Here is a 19,944-nt window from a genome sequence, read left to right as displayed (position 1 = left end):
GTTCCATCCCCCCCAGTGCCCTATTGCCACAAGAAGTCATCCTGACAGATTGAGTGCTGCAGAACAAGGTTGTGCAGCTACTTTTTCACTCTTTGCACATCCATTCCCTTACCCTTTTCCAGGTCTGTGAGTATTTCTGTGCATGAAGTTTTTTCCAATGCTCTAGAATCTGTGTAAAGCCATATTCTGCTAGATAAGGAGGAAATGAAGTTTATTTAGCTGGTAATCTTTCACTTTCAATGAACTTTTAAATGAACCAAATATTCTCAGCCAAGTGACCACCCACCTGTGGAGAAAGTAAAGGCTAGTTCTATTCCCCTTCAAGGTCCACTTAGCAAGTTTCAGAACTGCAGTTCCAAATTTCAAAGAAGGAGGTCCTCAAGGTGGAAACCTTAGAAAGAAAACAGCCAGAGGCTAGAGGAAGAGCCTGTGAGTAGATAAAGGGGATAAGGGACAATCTTTCCCATATGTCACCCAAGAAGTAGTTTCCTTTCAGAACACCTGAGGTACCGACAGATAATGTATCCTATGCATCCTTTTCTTGTGTGACTTGAGGCAGAGACTGGGAATATCTGTATGATGTCTCTTCTGGCGGGCCACAATTTAAAAATGCTATTCCAAAGAAAACAGCTGTGATCCCAACAGAAGCAATCTTCCTACTCAAGTGTCCTTATGACAGTACAGTATATGTATTTAAATCACTGAAGTTGTGTGATTCTATCCTTCCAACTTAGGTGAATATCTATTCTTCTGGAGTCAGGCTCATTAATTTCATCTTCATTCTATGAAACGACAGACAGCAGAGACTGCTAGGATAGTTAGCTGCTGCTGCCTGGAACGTAACAACACTGTTTTTTCAGACCTGATTACTAGATGGAAACTAAGAGATTAAATTAACTTCAGTACTTTTACCAAGCTCCTGAAAATAATTTTGAAAGTTGCAATAGGTATTTTTAAAATCATATATCTCTCTACTGGGGAGAATATAAGCGAAATCATGTAACTACTAGAGACCAAAAAATCCTGCTTTAACAACCTGGAAGGCAAACTGTGTAACTTCTTTTCATGAAATAAAGTGAATGGTCCTTGGAGGAACAAGAGGATGCAAGTGATTTAGTCACTTAAATTCTTATATTAAATAAGCTTAAGAATAGAAGTTTGCAAAACTACATATTTTTAATAGTCTAATCATAAATTAAAAACTGATGCAGAACACGCAAAATGAAAACCCAATTTCTGTCTTCATTTTTGTTCTCTTCTTTCAACATTTTAGAGGCATTTATAGCTTAGTATACCAGTGATAATAAAAGCTTTTGAGAAAACTTAGATTCCTAACAAAACTATAGCTTTACTATGTCAGATATATGGAGGAAAACAATCTTGTGAACTGAGTTCTACTGGGCTTCTCTTTCCAGTTCTCATTTACTAACAAGTAAATTGTACAACATAATACATTTGCAATTCCACTTTTCCATGAAAACCTTATTTCTTTGCACTTGCAGGGGTTTGGGTCCATTGATCCTTGCTAGTTGTTTTCCTCTCTTGCTGATATCTTTTTCCCTCAATATTTTAGTTGCTTGCAGGGATTAGTCCCTTTTGCTACCCAGTCATTACCACAAGTATTAATTTGGTGCTTCAATAGCTTCCTAGGTGTCCTTTTTGCTTGAGAGCACTGACTTCCTGACCCTCAGCATCTGCACACTTGAGTAGTCCTAAGCTCTCTGATTACCAGCCATGGCCAGTGGTGTGGGTGTCCCTCATGGCTTCCACTTTGGGAACACGAAAGCAGGTAATTCTGGACATATTCACAGCATCCTTGGAGAAAAGTCAGTCCTACTTTGCTTTGTGATATGCATCAGAAAGAGAAATCCCAGCTGATTTTAAACTGTGGATTTTGTAAGCATTATTTTTCTCCACTGACCCTTTCCTCCCACCAGGTTCCCTTCCATCTCTGAAGGATAAGAACACAACCCACTTCTTCCACAACCCAACACAATGCAGGATGAGCTCCTTGGCAATGCAAACCAGCTCCTAGCATCTTTTCAAGTTTGGAGATCCAAGCATTCTTTGCAAGTTCAACCTTGTAAACAATGAATGGGATAATCTTGATTGTTGCAATAGGTCACAAAATAAAGATGCTTGACTCCAGTCAGAAGGCAGTGGAAATCAGAAGGCTTTATTTACAATTCATTCAGCTCTTTTATAACATGCTTCACTAAGGCGTTATCGGCCCATAGGGCTGATATCTCTCCCATTGGCTAAGTAACAGAAATAGCAAACAACACTTGTTGTTACGGGGAAGGAATATTGTTTACACAAGGTTGTTTCAGGAAAAAGAAAACTGTTGAAATATTTCCTTTGAGAAGAGCTAGCTCAGAAAATATCAAGTCTACAGCTGATGATTTTTTTCTAATTGGTGGTCCCTCCTTTTTGTCAAATATAACTCATTTGAGCTGAATACTGTAATCCTTTCTGCCTCTGTTTGTTTGGGGTTTTTTTCAGGGAGTTCTATCTTTCATTTTCTCTCCACCACATCATCTGTATCTTCTGCAGTTGATTACACATTCATTTGTCAGGCAAGCTTAACCACACTGGCTGAACTTTGCCTTTCTTAAGATAGGCATGTAATTCCATGGGTTTTTTTTCTGAACTGTGTCTCACTTTCAATAGTGACCACCTTTAGCAATTTACAGCCCTATACTTCTGGGTAGAAGGACACAACAGACCCCTTCATGTTATCAGCAGGTTCCTAATGTAAAGATATCCTTTCTGATTTCACATAAATTCTGGCAATACAGATGCTTTAGTCCTTCCTTCATCACCTGAGACTTCTTGACTCCAGTACAGAAGCATGCCCCAGGTCTCACTTGCTGCCTGTTGCAGTGAAATACACATCTGCAGAGACCAGAGTAACTTTGTTCTGGAGGCAGAGGTCAGCCCAGACAGCGTTTGGCTTGTGCTTTGTGGAGAACTTGGCAATGTAAGGCTTCCTTCTGTTCAGGATGCTGCTGGAGTGAAACCCAAACTGAGGCTTCATTGAAGTCACTAGTTCAACTTGCCTGTTAATATAGATGATTTTTTGTGTATGCTTAAGTGCTTCCCTCAGCTGAGTCAAAGAACATAATTCTCCTTTTATTTTCCTCTAATAAATAAGTTTATAGTCTCCTGTTCATCTGTCTGTCTCTCTATTTGAACTTCTTTATGGTTTGTGTTTATCTCAAGTACTGTTCACACTAGTTTTTCTTATTAATTTTTTCTATTACTTTATCATGCGTTGGAGGGGGATACAGGTGGATGCTGAACTAGCCTGGTATTGGCTTTAAGAACAGGTCATAAAATAATGTAATGCTCTGTAGAGATTCAGGTCATGTCTTCAATTGAAGATATAGTGGTTTTTACCTCTATTACTCCAAGAAAATTAATGTAGCCTCTACTAGCCTCTCTCCACCTTGGCATCCCTTATTAAACTTAGGGCAATTATGATCTGAACATTTTTAGGATGACAAACATCAGGGATCACCCGAGGTTAATGTCAATTAATAGGTTGTGGCAGTTATGGAGTAACTGGCAATTTGGATGGGAAAATGAAAGAAACAAAGAAGCAGGTAAAGGTAGAAGGAGGTAATATTGTACGGCTAAGAAAGCAAATATAAAAATTCAATACATACTGATAGTGATAAAGGAAGCACTAGAAGTTAAAATTGCAAAGCATGTGTCGGTCCATGCTGTTATGTCACACTGATCACTGCAGCATATGAATGACAGTGTCTCTATCACCTATATTTCGTCAAGGAGTTTCACTGGGCACATGGGAGCTGTCAAGGCCTGGAGAGGTGATCTGTCAGAAAAATGTCTGCAGTATTAAGTGTTTAATGCCATTTTAATAAGACCTGGAGCAACTGTTTTGCAATTCCTGTATGTACCTGTGAATAGTTGTGTAACATTTTAAAACACTTCTTCCTTTTAATCTTCAGGTACAATTGAGCCACATCCTTTACAGACATAATTTGCTATGGTTCTTTTGATTTCACCAGGATTGGGCCATCTGAAGCTGAGATCCAAGAGATTTTACATCCTCTCACTACCCTATATCCTGGAGAAAACAGATTTATTCAGAAAATGGTTTTCACCTGGCATAACATAATGGAAAAGAAAAATGAGAGACAATAAACTGTCTACTTTCCTAGGTTAGAACTTTCTCCATTCCAGTTACGGAAGTAAATAATAAGACATTATCTATTATTGCATTTCTCCATTATTGTGTCAACTTTCAATAAAAGGCTTGATAATATACATGAATGTATTTATGCGCTTTTTATAACATGATATATAAAAAATGCACATTGGATCTGATTTTTCAATTAGACACACATTAGAATTTAACAGAAACGAAGTGTGACACTGTCAAATTTATATTAGTTTGCCGTTAATTCCTATCTCATGGAAGATCATGAACCATTTCCAAATCTTACTAAGTATTGGAAACAAAATATGATTTCATGAAAAAGGTGTTATCACCAGCGTCACAGTAACTGCATCCAAAAATCAGGCACACAACTGAGCATAAAATATATGTTAGTAAGAAATTTAAATTTCAAACAACTACCTCTTGCACCTATCTTGTAATTTCCATATTATTTTTGATCTGCTCTCAAAGGCCATAGATTTCATGATCTTTTGAAGATGTCCAATGTAATTTTTAGCTTCCTGATGCACCTACATTTGGATATATGAAATGCAAGTTAGGTTATAAAGAAAGGATAGGAAGAAAATCCAAAGTAATAGGTAATTTGGTGCATACAAGAAATACCAAATTCTCTTGGATTGCACCAGTTGTATTTCAAATACTTTTTCTTTCTTTTTTTTGAAGTTCCTTCTTTCATCTCAGACAATATTTAGGTACTACCTAATAGCCACTATTCAGTGTCGTTGCAATGTTCAGTGGTGAGGTTTTTGTTTCATTGAACTATTACTACTTTCTTTTTTATTTGACTTCATGAATTTAAGGCTTGCAATTTATCTTAAAAGTGTGTAATGAAAATCATAGAACCAAGGAATATCCTGAGATGAAAGGGACCCACAAGGATCATCAAGGTTTACTCCTGACCCTGCACAGGGCAATCCGAAGGGTCACACCCTGCCTCTGAGAGCATTGTCCAAATGCTTCTTGAACTCTGGTGCTGTGACCACTTGCCTGGGGAGCCTGTTCCAGTGCCCAGCCACCCTCTGGGTGGAGAATATGTTCTAATGCTTAACCTATGTCTCCCCTGACAGTTTCATGCTGATCCCTTGGGTCCTAACACTAGCCACCACAGAGAAGAGTTCGGGGCCTGCCCCTGCACTGCCTCTCATGAGGAACCTCCTCAAGACTGCAATGAAATCTCCTCCAGGCTGAACAGACCAAGTAACCTCAGATACTCCTGGCATGGTTTCTCCTCTAGACCTGTGTCCTGGGTTGTAGTGTAGGATGTGCACAAAGTATTCTATCACCATCTTAATGAATTGTTGAATCCAATTGTTGGAGCAGTGCTCTTCCCGGGCCCCCTCCCTCAGGGCTATCTTCTGCTAATGGCCCATCAAATGCCTTCCTGCATGACTCATAGGTAACTCTCTCCAGGAGCTATCTCTGTTTAATGGACCATCTAGGACCCCCTGCATAACTCATCATCCCACTGTGAGATGCTCCGCCCAGAGGGAGGAACCAAGTATTCCCACCTGAATATAGGCTGGGGTTTGGGACAGTAGAAGCAGCCCTTACCCACTGGATTCCCAGAGGACCAGAGAGCTACCAGACCTTTCTACGGGATCACTGCTTCAGGAAGACCACCTCATCTGGACTGCTTCCATCACTACGCTCAGGTTGTGTTCTGACTCTGTCACTGGTCTTTTGTATTATTGCATCTATTTTATTTTACTTTCTTTTCTTTCTTCCTATTAAATTGTATCTCTGACTTGGAGCCTCTCATTTGTTTTGCTTTCAAAGCACTACAACCTGTGTCTAAGAATGAGTTTGTTTTCAACATCTTCTGTGGGCAGATTTCTAGGGAAAATCAACTAACTTGGCCCCTTATATCCATAGGATTTAAGAAAAATAAGATCCTCTACCTAGCTAGAACAAGACTATTTGTAAATAGAAATAGGAATCATGTTGCACTTTAATGCCTGTTTAGTAATTAATTTGCAGCTATCTCTGAGACATATTTTAAGGCTGGGGAATATGGTGAATGACATAAAAAGAATACCCTGAACAGAACTCCAACATGTCCACGTGTGTTTGACCCTTAATGATGTATTCTTCATGTTTGAAACTGCTATACTAAAAGAAAAAAAAAATAATTAAATTAAAATTAAAATTATTAAAATTATTGCATATCTTCTTACTTAGAACATAAGTAATTATATTAGTACAGTTGACTACAAAAAAAGGAAATAAATTCACATTAGTTTGTTGAATCTGTGTTAGCGGACATCCTTGGTGTGTAATTCAGATTAATATTTATAGCTCTGCATGAATTTCTCATACTTGGCTCTGTGAATTTTGCTTGGAGGACACCAACAACTGTGCTTAGTTTCTGATGCAATGAAAAAAGTCCATGCTGATTGAAGTCCAAAATTATTTTCAAATATAAATGTGTATTTGTGCTTCTGTCTTTCCAAAGCGGCTGAGCTTAAAAAAGCATTCCAAGTTGTTTTGGTTTTTTTTTAAAGTCTCTCAGCTTCAAGATACGGTGTTCCTATATTATAATGTGAAAAATGAAATTCCACGTGTGTATGTAATTTTTTCAAAGCAAAAAAAGCCTCTTTGAACTTTCATCTTAAAATCTAAGTCACGGTTGAATCTCTTAAAAAGATTCCTCATCTGTTCATTAGAATTCTGTCTCTGCATTCATAGTTTTCCACTTCTTTATAAATGCTGTTCTACTTTTTTTTTTTCTTCCAAGTTTAATATTTTGAATTAGCAAGAAAAGTCTGCTTTTTCTGCTTTTTCCGCTTTTTCCATACTTTTCTGTATTCAGAAGTTCTAAGATATATCTAAACTAATCAAATTGACAGTGTGTTGGGGGCTGTTTGCTGAAGCAAAAGGCAGCAGTACCGGTCACAAAGACAACCACTTTAGTAACTGCAATGCCCATAGGAAAGTTGAATCAAAAAAAATTATCTCATATGAGGGAAGACAGACTCTTGAGGAAACTAGCAAATTATCCTCCACCATATGGGATTTTGTGCTAAAATTGTCTTTGCAGGTAGCTAGAATTTATAAAGAAAAACATGTCCTTTTAAATAACACAAGGCTTTTAGCGTCTAAGGAAACATTTTTAACTAATGAATGCTCAGATTGATGCATGAATTGCAATGCTTATATATTACCAGATATTAACATAAAAGATATGCCCCAGATTAAACAAAGTAGATGTTTGTACCTAAATTCAGTAGACCCCCGAAAATATTTGAAACATTATTCCCTTGTCATTAGATAACACATTTTAAGTCCAGTGTCTGTATTCCCAGTTGAATCAATGGAAAGATGCTTGTCTGTCTAGGAAATGACAATGAAAAAATCACAACGCATCAAAATTTTACTTAGTTCATCAGAGTACTATTTTTTTATTTGCTTTTGTTTTTTGTTTGTTTTTTTGCTTGCTTGTGAGTAGCAATATGTAGAGTAGAGGCAAAATATAATTTTTAGCGGTGTTTTAAGAAGAGTTCCTGGCTTTTTTTTCCTAAACTGTGCATAGACGGTTTCTGGCTTTACTGCTGTTATGTGCTGTTTTTCTGACAATAATTTGAGATGACGTAGATAAGAGAAGCAACTCCATTCATGAAATCAAATTCTACTTGTAAGTATGCCTTTTAAGAAAAGGGAAGATATGTATTTCTTCTAACTGTTTGCAGGTCATGCATCTGTGTTAACTCAAATAATGAAAGCCAGGATTGATGATTGGCTGATTCAGTGAAGCTCTTGCCAACAATTTTCAAAGATTAGGAGGTTGTTGGAAAGATATCAATGAAGGTTTAGGGATCACTGTCTGAAGTATTCTAAATTAACAGCTAATGGATATTTTTAATAGCTCTTTTATAGATGAGTGCAGCTGAATGAAATCCGACAAGAAAGCTCAGCTTTGCCTGGTATGAGCTTTAACTTTTTTTCACACATGATGACCTGCCTCTGCACTAGCTTTCTCACTTTGTTTCTGCATAGGGTAAAAATTCATTTATTTTATAGTTAATAAACATATCCACACACACTTTAATCTTTTAAGGTTTGTGGGTTGTTTTTCAGTAGAGAATATTTTTTTCCTCAAATGCTGCATATACCCAGTGCTGCATTACTCTTTTCCAAAGATTTGTTCATCCATCCTGCTGTTTCTGGCAAAGTTCAGTTCTTGCAGAAATGGCGAGCAGATATGAAAAAATGAATACTCTTTGATTATAGCTGGTGTAATCAAGTTGTCTGACCTTCCTGGTGCACAAAGAGACCTGACTTGGGTATTCAATATTCAATTTCAGTGGCCCAAAGAGATGAATAAATATAAGGGAGACAGAGTTCATATGAAAGTATACCATTGGGACAGAAAATAAATGTCTTGAGGTTGCTTTTTGCACTAGAGCTCATGTGATTCTGATCATCTCCGTTGATGCCAACAGGCTGTCAAAAGACAGTATTTTTGTCACAGAATGGGGAGAGATTTGACATCACTGTTTCTACCTAGTTCACAGGTGTTTAAAATTATCTGTGTTTTAACTTTCAAAATTTTGCCAAGAGGTGACTACCTCTTTCAATAAAGAACTCTATTTGTGCTTTTGCTTGTGCTCTTTTTCATTTCTGCACTATATCAGATGAATAAGAAATATAGTTTAAAATTTTGCGTTTGCTTTAAGGTAGATAAAATATTCAGCAAAGAAACATCTTTTCCACATATTGAGACTTTTTTGGTAATATGGAAAAAAAAATTAAAAATACCCAAATGAAAAACCACACATATTCTTAAAATGGACCTGACATCAAAGAGGTGTCAGTTAAACATCATTTCATCATTTTAGAACTATTTGTCAAATTGGAAAAAGTCTGTTTTTACTCACAAACAGGCTGTGCAAGGAAAGCGTGATGTCACTGGAAGTATATGTGTGGATAGAAGTCAAACTACATATTTCCAGTGACTGCAATTGTAGCTTAGACATCTAGGACCAATGTGAAAAATGCATTTAGACAATATGTTTTGGTGTTTGAAACTGGAGTGAAAACACACTGTAAAAATCTTTAGATTATGTGTCTATAAAAACGAGTTATTTCATTGTATTTTTTTCTTGTACTATTGTAGTACATTCTGTAATGATGAACTCTGAGAGCTAGCTCATATTGATTGATACCATCCAACAAGGACAGAAATTCACTGGTTTCATTTTTAATAATCGCTATGAGAAGCAAGAAATGCCAAACTTTTTACAAGCTTTCTAAATTAAACATCTTTCAGTGAATCTGAGTAACATCTTGAATAGCAGTATAGGTAAAGTATATGAGGAAGCTTTACAAAAGATTTCAGTCTTTACTATCAAGACTAATTGACATATTATGATCCTTTATTTGTAAGAAACCATTAACTTCTTAATGCATTGTGGCCAGTAAGATTTTCTAGCATTTTTAAATCTTTCTTTGAGTCAATCAATGAAAAAAATAAAGGAAAAACAGGATTGGCTGATATTAAAAAGAAAGCATATATTGTGGGTTTTTCCCTGATGCTATCACAACAAAAAAGAATTGAAAAATACAATCTTATTGAGGGAATATTTTAAATTTCTTTAATCTTCAAAAATACCTCAGTAATTTCATACAATATCAGTAAGAATATGTCAGTAACATATCTCACTCACTCACTCACTCACTGTGAGTGATTCCTACCCCAAGAAACCAACACATAGACACAGAGAAAGAAACAGCATTAGTACAGTTTGCATCTTCAGATCTAACTCCTTTCATTTTTCTTCAATTTTGTTTTTTGCTTTTAATATTCATAACCATTATTGGTTTTATATTGTAATGATGCTTTCTAAGGCAAAACGGCTGACTGTAGTGATAGAGTTCTATGACCAAAGTGACAGTCTGCCTTTAAAAAAAAGTATATATAGTATGATTGAAAAGAAAGTACAAACTAAGCGCAGATACAGCTTCCTGCCAGCTAGGGAACGCTAACTCCTCACAACTGTATACTTAAGCTACCACCAAATATTTTTAAAGAAAAAATCTCAGGGAGAAAAGCAGCATCAAAATTTTTAACAGATTCAAATTCCCATCAGAAAAAGTGTTCAGGAAATTTGTTCTTTCATATTGGAGAGAAGAGCAGCAAAGTATAATTTTAACACATAACTAGGGAAGATATGCATAAATTCCCATCTTAAGCTCTGTGACTGAGTGGCATCTTTGGAAGAATGTATGTAATGTCTTAGCAGCTACACTTACTACCTCTGAAACTGGGCTTACCAGGTCTTGCACCTTTTCTCATATTATTTTCCTATCATGTTTTACTAGTTCAATTGCTCTTCATCAATGACTAAAAAAGAATCTTATATTGGTAATGCAGATTTTGTTGGTACTTTACTTCGGTGAACTGTTCAAACAAGCTATGAAATAAACCCTTTAGATAACTGATGAGGGACCTGAAGCTTCTAGGAGCTAGTGGTAGTTGACAAGAGAACTTAAATAGTTTAAACAGAGCAAAATAACAGGGTCTTGCTTTTTATGCATAAGGCAATGGGAAAAACACAACTGGTGCTGGCTCCAGTGGAGATGGGGAGCACTCACAGTCCTTTAGGCAGGGCAGATAACCAACACCATGCAAAGGACCACTGTCCACTGGTGACAACTTTTTAGGCCTTTACTGAAGCATCTGAAGCTCCTAATTTCTCATCTAACTTTCCTTGAACTTGGGCTCCTGCAGATGATATTGCCTAAGTTTGGAACTGGGATGTCACTAGGCTTTGCCAACCTGGGTCACTCACATAAGGATCTATGGAGTCAAGGATGAATCTCCTGCAGAAAAATCCTGTGCAGGACAGGTACCAGAAAACTTTAGGGGGCTGTGTGGCAATGCACCCCCTCCAGCAAGAAACACAGCTTGACTGAAGGAAAGTCCAGAGGCCATGAAATGCCTGCAAAAGTGTCTCCAGATGAAGCATGCTGGCTGGAGCAGTCTTTAAAAACAATCTAACAGAGCATTGTGAGCATTGTCATCACAATCACTGGGAGTTGTAAGAATGGTTTGAGGATACGTTTATTATCCAAGTTTTTACATCATATTAAAATACTGCGGTGCATAGTACTGGAAAATGGTATCTGGGAGTCATTAATAAATACCTGGGCCAGAATAAGGCAAGGTTATCACCTTTTTGTCAAAGTAATAGAGATACTTCTCTTAATGAATGGCCCAAATCACCCTTGGACAATAAATATAAAAGCATACAGATGAAAAGGTTTTTCAGGCTACAGACTAATAGCAAGATATTACTAGTTGGTTTCACAGATCCAGACAAAGTTAATTATTAGTAAAGATTCTTTTTGTCATAATAATTGCAATAAGATTGAATAGAAAAGGATATATCTGCAAGAGCATTTTTCATTTCTTAGACTCTCCTTCCAGATGTGGGAGAAATATGTGGAAGTGAGTCTGTATTTCTTGACCTTGGCAGATCAAAACCTAAAAGGTTTTGCCCTCAAATGTCACCAGTGGTTTAGAGTGAAGAACCTTTTATTAACATTTTCAGAGTTTCTAGGTATATTCCCTTTAAGAATTTCCTTTCTAAAATCTGCATGCTAAATTATTCTGCTGCCCCATCAAATCACTTATGTTCCATTGAAGCAGGACATATTTTTGCTCAAGTTAAGCAGAGAAACAAATCGTCAGTTTTTAGCCTTCAGTCGGATTCTAAAAAGTTAGGGTGGAAGAGAGAAACTTTTTGTAATGTTCAACTTAAAAAAATAAAAGTAAAAAAAATGTTTTTCATATTAAATGTAGCAATCTAGGCAGGAAAAAATATATCAAAATAAGTACTAAACAACTAGAGACAAAACATCTGTATTTTAAAACTGTATTGGAATATTGTGGTGAATTGAGGAATAAAATTTCTTAGTCTATATTTTAAGGAAACAGATGCAATCCTAGTTTAAATATTATCGTTTAACTAGTTCTCTTGGGCTGAGAAATACTGAGTTCTCATCTTTTTAGAAAATTAACCTCCCAAAATTCTTGAAAAACTCCATGATATTTATTAACGCAGAACATGATCATACAATTAGTGGGTCTTGTATTTTATCTTGCTATTGTGTTTTGACTAAGAAAGCCAAGAAATATTCCTTAAAATGATTATGTAGTAGCCTGAGTAATTTCTTCAATCTTAAAATAAAAATCTGAAATGGGTTAAATGTATTCTACACAAATACTTCTATCTTATTTCAATAAACCAGAAAAGTAAATACCATTATGGCAGGTGGTTAAACTTCATCAGTGTTGGAAAGGTAGAAATACCTTGGTTATAAGAATGAGAGAGTTTAACCTGATTTAAAAATTCCAGCCAAATTTGTGTTGGTCTGTATCTCCTAGATGTTTCTTTAACAGAAATTGTTTATTTCAGATATCAAATAATTGTCTTGATTGACTTTTCCTGCTAGACTAGATCAAGCTAACTAAATACATACAAGTATTTAGTGATGGCCTATATATAATATGGAAATGGTCAATTAAAGAAAAAAAGCTACATGTAACTGCTAGAAAACTAAACAGCAAAAATGCAAAATTAAATACGTTGCAGCTGTTAAATTAAGTCCTGTTTTAAACAGAGTCTGTTTGTAGGTGATGCTTTCCATGCTGATAACTTCCAGTGGCCTTTTAAGCTTGCAGCTGCATACATTTTTATTTAGGTATCTGTTTAAAAATAGTCTGTCTTTAGAAAATGTCATTTGTAGAAGAACTAATGTAATTTTTATTCATGCTTAGTGATTACTATTGTATGCATAAAATGTGGATAAAAAGTCATACACCAGGCTGTTGCTCTGTACTTACCTCCTATTTTTAGTCTTGTAGACGAAAAAAACAAAAGCTTAAACAATAAAGGAATTTGCATTTTATTACCTTCATATAGGTAACACAGAATTTGGGAGCATTTACATCTATTTTTTATATACTTGCTTGGAAATCTATATATAATGACTGAATTTGGTAGTATCATGATGTCATGCATATCTTTCAGAGTTTAATATAAATTTTGGGGGAGGAAAATAGAATTTTCTGAAGGGTCATTTCTTAAATCCCAGTAATAAAAAATCCCACAACAAACCGGATTACAGCATCAGTGTGGGGAAAAAAGAAAAAAAAAAAAAAAAAAAAAAAGGAAAAAGAAAAAAAAATAAAAAGAAAAAAAAAGGATGGTTTGCATTGGTGGTCCCTTGCCTTTATTTCCCTTTCCTTGCCTTGCATCCACTTCACTTCCTTTCCTCCTGTCCCTTTCCTTCTGCTTGTAAAGAATTTTAAGAACAAACTACTGACTTACCTGCAAAACCCATTAAGCCTTCAACTCGAAGATGTTATGACAGGGTTTGTAGGCAATTTATCCCTTGGGAAAAGCAGAGATCAAAATTCCTCTAAGGAAATTATAGGTTTACTGGTTAAGAAAATCTCAAAAGGCTTCGTCTCATCCACTGTTAAATTTGAGGGATTCACTTTAGGTGCAGCTTTTTTCTCTAATGCATTCCATTCCTACATCCAGAAAAGAACCCCAGATGTTTGGATGGGGCTCCTGAGTCATACAATAAGGATTGAAGTTATTTTTGGTTTCACCCAACTGACCAAAGAAAATGAAAGGAAACCAAAGCCAGCAATATGGCCCTCTGAAACCTATAGGATGTTTAAAATCTGTCCACCAAGAATGCTGATCTTAATGCAATTTTCTGTCTGTGCAAAGCCAAAATGGAAGAAAATCAGTCCAGCAGCAAGAAGTTGCAGAGCTGCTCAAGATACTCATTTTAAGATGTCTTTGATAAAGATTAAAACTTTAAAGGTGTATTGTGTCTGACTGAGCTAGAGTTCTTTTTCCCCACAGCAGCCCTCACAGTGCTGTGCTCTGCACTGGTAGCTGGAAAGGTGTTGGTAACACATCAGTGTTTTGGCTACTTCTGAGCAGAACTGTCACAGGATCAGCACTGTCTCTCTAATAGCCCCCACCGAGGGACTGAGTGGGAGCATAAGTCAGCCAGCAGACCCAAATTAACGAAAAGGATATTTCATACTATATGACATCAGCTCAGATATAAAAGCTAAGGAAAGGGGAAGGAAGAGGGGTGCATTGTTACTGACAGCGTTTGCTTTCCAGAGCAACTGCTATGCCCGCTGAAACTCTTCTTCCCAGGAAGTGGCTGCCAGTGCTTGCCAATGAGAAGTTAATAATTACACTTTTTTTTTCATTTTCCTCGTGCACATGCAAAGGTTCACTTTTCCTTTAGTAAAATGTCTTATCTCAATCTATGAGTCCTTTCCATCTTATTTTCCCTTCCCTGTTTAGCTGGGGAGTGATGGGGTGTCTTCATTGGCATCCAGCCAAGGCCAGCCCACTAAATATGGGAACAGGGTTAATTAACCAAAGAAGTCCAAACTCAGGAGATACAGCAATGAAGACAACATTTCCCACTATGGAAGAAGTATTTTCTCTGATATACCATTTGGGATGTATCACCACAGAGAAAAATGTTCAGCTGTACTCAGAGGGTGACTATCTGACAACAACCCTTTTCCTTACAAACTCAGAAAAGGATGTGTATTTGAAAGTACATAAATGACATTTTTAACAAATAAATAAAATAATAAAAGAAGTGTAACTCAAGCAAACAAACAAAAAAAAAAATCCCAGATGCTTAACTGATAGTTTTTGTGGCATGTGAAGGGAAATCTGTGTTCTGCTGTTTGTTAGTCTGGAGCGTTTTACCATATCAGTGCTTGCAGACCAGGGTAAGGCTCTCAGCTCAAGACATTACCCATGCTGGGTGCCCACAGCCTCAAAACAAAATAAACTATCCACCAAGAAATCATTCTTGACTTTTCCTACATGACAGCTCTATGTACATGTTGATCTAATAGCTTCCTTGCTTTATCTGTATTTTTTAAAAGTACCACAAACATCTCTACTAGAGAAATTCCTCAAGAGTGTAATGTTTGTGGATGCATTTGTGCATACATGCAGACTTAGGGCAGGTCTAGCATACAGTCACCTCTAGTTTTGCTCACACTTTCTTCTTTTCACTTCTGTTACCAAAAATAAAACATTCTTTAAGTTTACCAAGTCTTCCTCTCCTCCAAGTCCACTCAAGCATGGTTTTGCTGGCCTTGTGATGTGCCTACTCACCACAGGATCAAGACCACAGATCAAACATTTGCAAAAAATCAATTCATAGCAGTGAGATTTTCTATGGGAAGATGAGGGATCCCAGGAAACAGAGTTCCCTAACGTGAGAATTGACATTACAAGACCGTCAACATTTATTAGATATGACATTAAGACTGAAAAAAATTATTAGTATTAATTTTTAATTTATAAATATGTTTTAAAAAGCTAATACTTTTAAAGGTACCATAACAAGGTGATTTTTAATTGGAAGCTTGATTTGATAGAATTCATTTATCATGAACAGGCTGGCTCACTCACTCACGAGACTTGCTCACCTACCCACTATCCACAACTCTGAGGGACTTCCCATGAAAGCTACATTGTGCCAGGGGGAAAACTTCAAAATGCCTAAGTTCAGCCTGGATCTGACCCAAAATATAGTGGCAGGCTTGAAAATTAATGCTTTTAGTAAAATTATGCTAAATTACAATGGTCTTCCTATAGAATCTTGCATTATATATGCCTGAATTCCAAGAGAATTCATCATGATTAAAATTATTGCAAGAAATACCAAAGGAAATAAGAATGATTTGCCACTTATTATAAAGTGTTGCCCATTTTGCAATGCGGGGGCAATCATTATTAATTCATTTGATATTTTTATCACATTAATCATGACTAATTCATTTGGTATTATTAATGTAGATATAACATGAAATTCATGAAATTCCATTGCAATTTAGGTATTTATTTAAATGTATTATTAATTTAAAGAGTTATCAATCCAAAACATCAGCAGTTTTACTCAAAAGCTGTATGTAAGGCACTTTCCTTTGTTTTTAGTTCGGAATTCTCACCTTTTTTTTTTTTTCTTTTATGGTACCAAATGATATGGCACGTATTAGATTTATTTCTATTACCTGAAAAGGCAAAAGCAGAGTTATGTAGAGTCTAGAACTCCAGTTTTTCACCACAGTTACATATGAAACATCCTGGTTCAAATGATCTGCTAGCATATTTAAGCTGAGCACATGTTTAAGGACTATTTTCAGATAAAAAGGTTTATTTCATCTCCATCTGGGAAATATTTAGTCTGCCCAAGTAGCTTTCATGTTAGGAAATATTGTAGGAAAGAGACAATTTTGATACAGCCTGAAGAGTTTATAAGCCCTATGGAACTTGCCACAAGTTTGGAAATTTTAGACAGTACCAATGCCAAAGTCCAAGGTCTAAAAAGGATCCCTTAAAAATTATACTTTGTCTGCTGGAAGAATTAATTGTCATGTTTCCATTAGATAAAATATTCGCCTTTTCATTTGTTGAGCAGCACTGCTTTGCTCTGTCACTGTCAAGCAGTGAGACACCTATTTTTTTAGACTGAAGGAATTGTTCTGTTTTCCATGTATGTGTAAATGGATGAAATCAAGAGCTAACAAGGAGTCAAGGAATGTTTGTAGAACAACACAAAACGGCTTTACAAACTTCACTGAAATATAAGAGCTGAGGTTGAAGCCATTCATGGAGCAGCAGAAACCCTCAGTACTGCAGACCACTGAGCTGTGGAGCAGGTTATTCACTACAGCACAGTAATGGCCTCCCATGAAGACTGAGATCCACACACAAAAGTTCTCATGCAAGAAACAAGAAGAGATAAGCAGAAGAGAAACAGAGATCAACTAACAATGTTTTAAAAAAAAATCTGCAGCTGCTCAGATTACTGTAGGGAAAATTGTGAAGGTTTTTGTGGTTTAGGCAGCATTAGTCTGCTAGACATGTATATCATTTTCTTTTATGATATTTTTTCATATTTCTGGTGTCCTTGTAAGAAAACTACAGAGCTCATACAACTGCAACAGCCTTATATAAGTTTAAACAATCTTTTCTGGCTCTCTCTAAACACTCTTAATGCCAGCACCAAAAGTCAGATATTCACGGATATCTGGGACTATAAATGTTACTGGGTGAAGTACAAAGGATTAGCTAAACCTCACACCTGTATTAAAATTCCTCATTTACTACAATTTTTAGTTGCTTTTCTTATTTTCAGCCACTGAAACCATTACCCAGAGCTTGGAACTGCAAACATCTAACTCATCAGTGCTGCACATCTTACTCTCACAATGCGCTTCCATAGGTTTTGCTTTAAATATTTGATGACCGCAAAGGGAAACTGTTGTCTCCAAATCATCAGCAAGATTTTTGCCCAGAACCATGAATCCCTCTAGAGAGGAAAAGAAGCATAGGTGTACTACAATCTCTGTTCTCTAAATCCACTCCAATGACTCTTCTGGTACACCCTGCCAGGAGACTGCACTAGAACATGTAGTTTTACATCAGCCTTGAGGCTTTCCTCAGGGAAGATGTGTTCCAGGGGATATTTCTGTAATTATAACAGTATTTATCACTGCCATCTTAATTTCAAAATCTATAGCTGGTATTATTTAATAAATCTGGACAAGACTGAGAAAAAATTTGGACAATTTTCAAGTTGTGGTTCCCTGCACTTCTACGAGGGAGAAATTCTTCTGTGGGTGCCTGCTTATCACAATGTGATATGAGAAAGAAATATATATATAAAACTGACATCCACTTCAACTTTGCTATAGAATATTCAACACCTTCCACTTTCATTTGTATATTCAATGATAACATTTAAAATTACTGTGGTCACCCTAAAGGATGTTAATTACAATGCAACTCAGCTGCCTTTATACAACATAATTGCAGGTTACTAATGTTCATAGTATCCATTGAGGTTGTAATGGGGAGCAGAATTTAGCTCATGGATTTTGTGATGAAGGTCTTACAGCCATTTCTTGTTATTAATCCTCTTTAACACTCCCTATGCACCATCTTTTGTTTGTTCCCTTAATTCAGAGTGAGTTTTATTTTTTATACATAAAGGATATCTTTCTTATAGGCCTGTCAGGTTCAGATTTACATATTGTAGATTTAATTGCTTCACATTTCACTTTTTGATAAGGTTCTCAGATGTTAGGCTATATTAAGAAGGGGATGGAGACTAATACAGGAATTATTATAATGTCATTCTATAAATGGAGGTTTCATAGTCATGTTGAATACTCTACCGGGTTTCAGTCACATTTCAGAATGATACAGTAGAAGAAGAAAGGTCTGAAAAAGGGCACAAAATACATATTAGTTGGATAGGGAGTATTCATATGAAAAGAAATTGAAAAGATTATTTAGTGTGAAGCAAAAAGAATAGGAGATGACATATATAATAATGAGTGGTACAGAGAAAAGCAGTGAGTAGTCCTCACTACTGTGTTCTACAGTAAGACACAGAGGGCATTGAGTGAAAGGAAAAGGCAACAAATGTAGAAGTGATAAAATGAAATACTTTTCATGGCATTGCATCTTATAATTAGCCTGTTGAACTGACCACTGTATGTTATTATTGAATAATAATTGAGGGCTGCTTGGAAAGTTTCAGGAAAGATAAAGCAATTATGTTAAAAATAGCGTCTGCAATGGAACTGAGAAGAACAAGTTGGTAAGGGATACGAGCTCTTGCAAGCCAGAGGAAAGGGTAATCAGGGCCAGAGGTTGTTCATGCTACTTACTATCATTGTACTAGGAATTATACAACTATATAAGGCCTTACCTTCACATTTTCCACCTAAATCCCTGATTTGAAAGAACAACAATCCTAAAAGGCACTGGATCCCATCTGGGTCCCACAAAACTCTATAGATAACTACTTTGTTGGGTTTATTGATGGACAGGAAACAACATGAGTGAGGTGACACGTTGCCTGAGGGGGCTACAACAGTGAACACATAGTATGCCATGCTGCTTGTGTTACAGGTAATAACATCAAAGGGATACAAATGTAAATTAATTTAATAGTGGAAAGGGCTGTGTGGACCCATTAAATACAGGTTGTAAATGCAATCTCTCAGTCAGGAGATGCCTCTAACACAAGCTGGTGGATGTATGAGGATTAAGGATCAGAGGTACCATTTGCAGAATTTTCCTGCTGGACCTGCTATTGGCCACCAGCCAAGGCAAGACTACACAGAATTTTCATGTAACTGACAACCCTAAATCTCTTCTTTTGTGTGGTTTTTGCATTGGTGTATGCTGATTGTCTTTCGTAGGAGTAGAAAAAAATACAATTCCTTTATGTTCCTGAAGCTCAAGTCATTACATCCCAGTGGCAGGGCCATCACTGGCGACCAAGACCCACACCTGTTGTGTACAACAGATGATCTTGCTATATTTTGGTGTTGACAAAGGATAAAATCTGTGAAGTTTGTTGGTGATTTTCAGTTTCAGGGAGATCATCTTTAGAACAGGCACCACTGATGAAGCTAAGCACATTCTCCCATTGATTGATCATGGAGGATTTGAGGTTTTCATTCGACAAGAGATGGACTGACTATAATTACATTAGTTACTTCTGCAAATGTTATCAGTCATATGATAGCTTTGGATTAATTTGACAGGGTATTCAGTATCCATCAACATTGATAAAAACTTTGCAATTTATATAATGCCTTCATTGTCCAGTAATAAAAACTTTCCATTTCATATCCAATATAATATTAAATA

The sequence above is a fragment of the Chamaea fasciata genome, unplaced genomic scaffold, assembly GCF_029207755.1.
Source record: "Chamaea fasciata isolate MVZ Bird 193981 ecotype frontalis unplaced genomic scaffold, bChaFas1.0.hap1 SCAF_2, whole genome shotgun sequence".
NCBI classification, from domain to species: domain Eukaryota; kingdom Metazoa; phylum Chordata; class Aves; order Passeriformes; family Sylviidae; genus Chamaea; species Chamaea fasciata.
The sequence above is the reverse complement of the archived record's forward strand: the minus strand, read 5'-3'. Positions refer to the sequence as shown.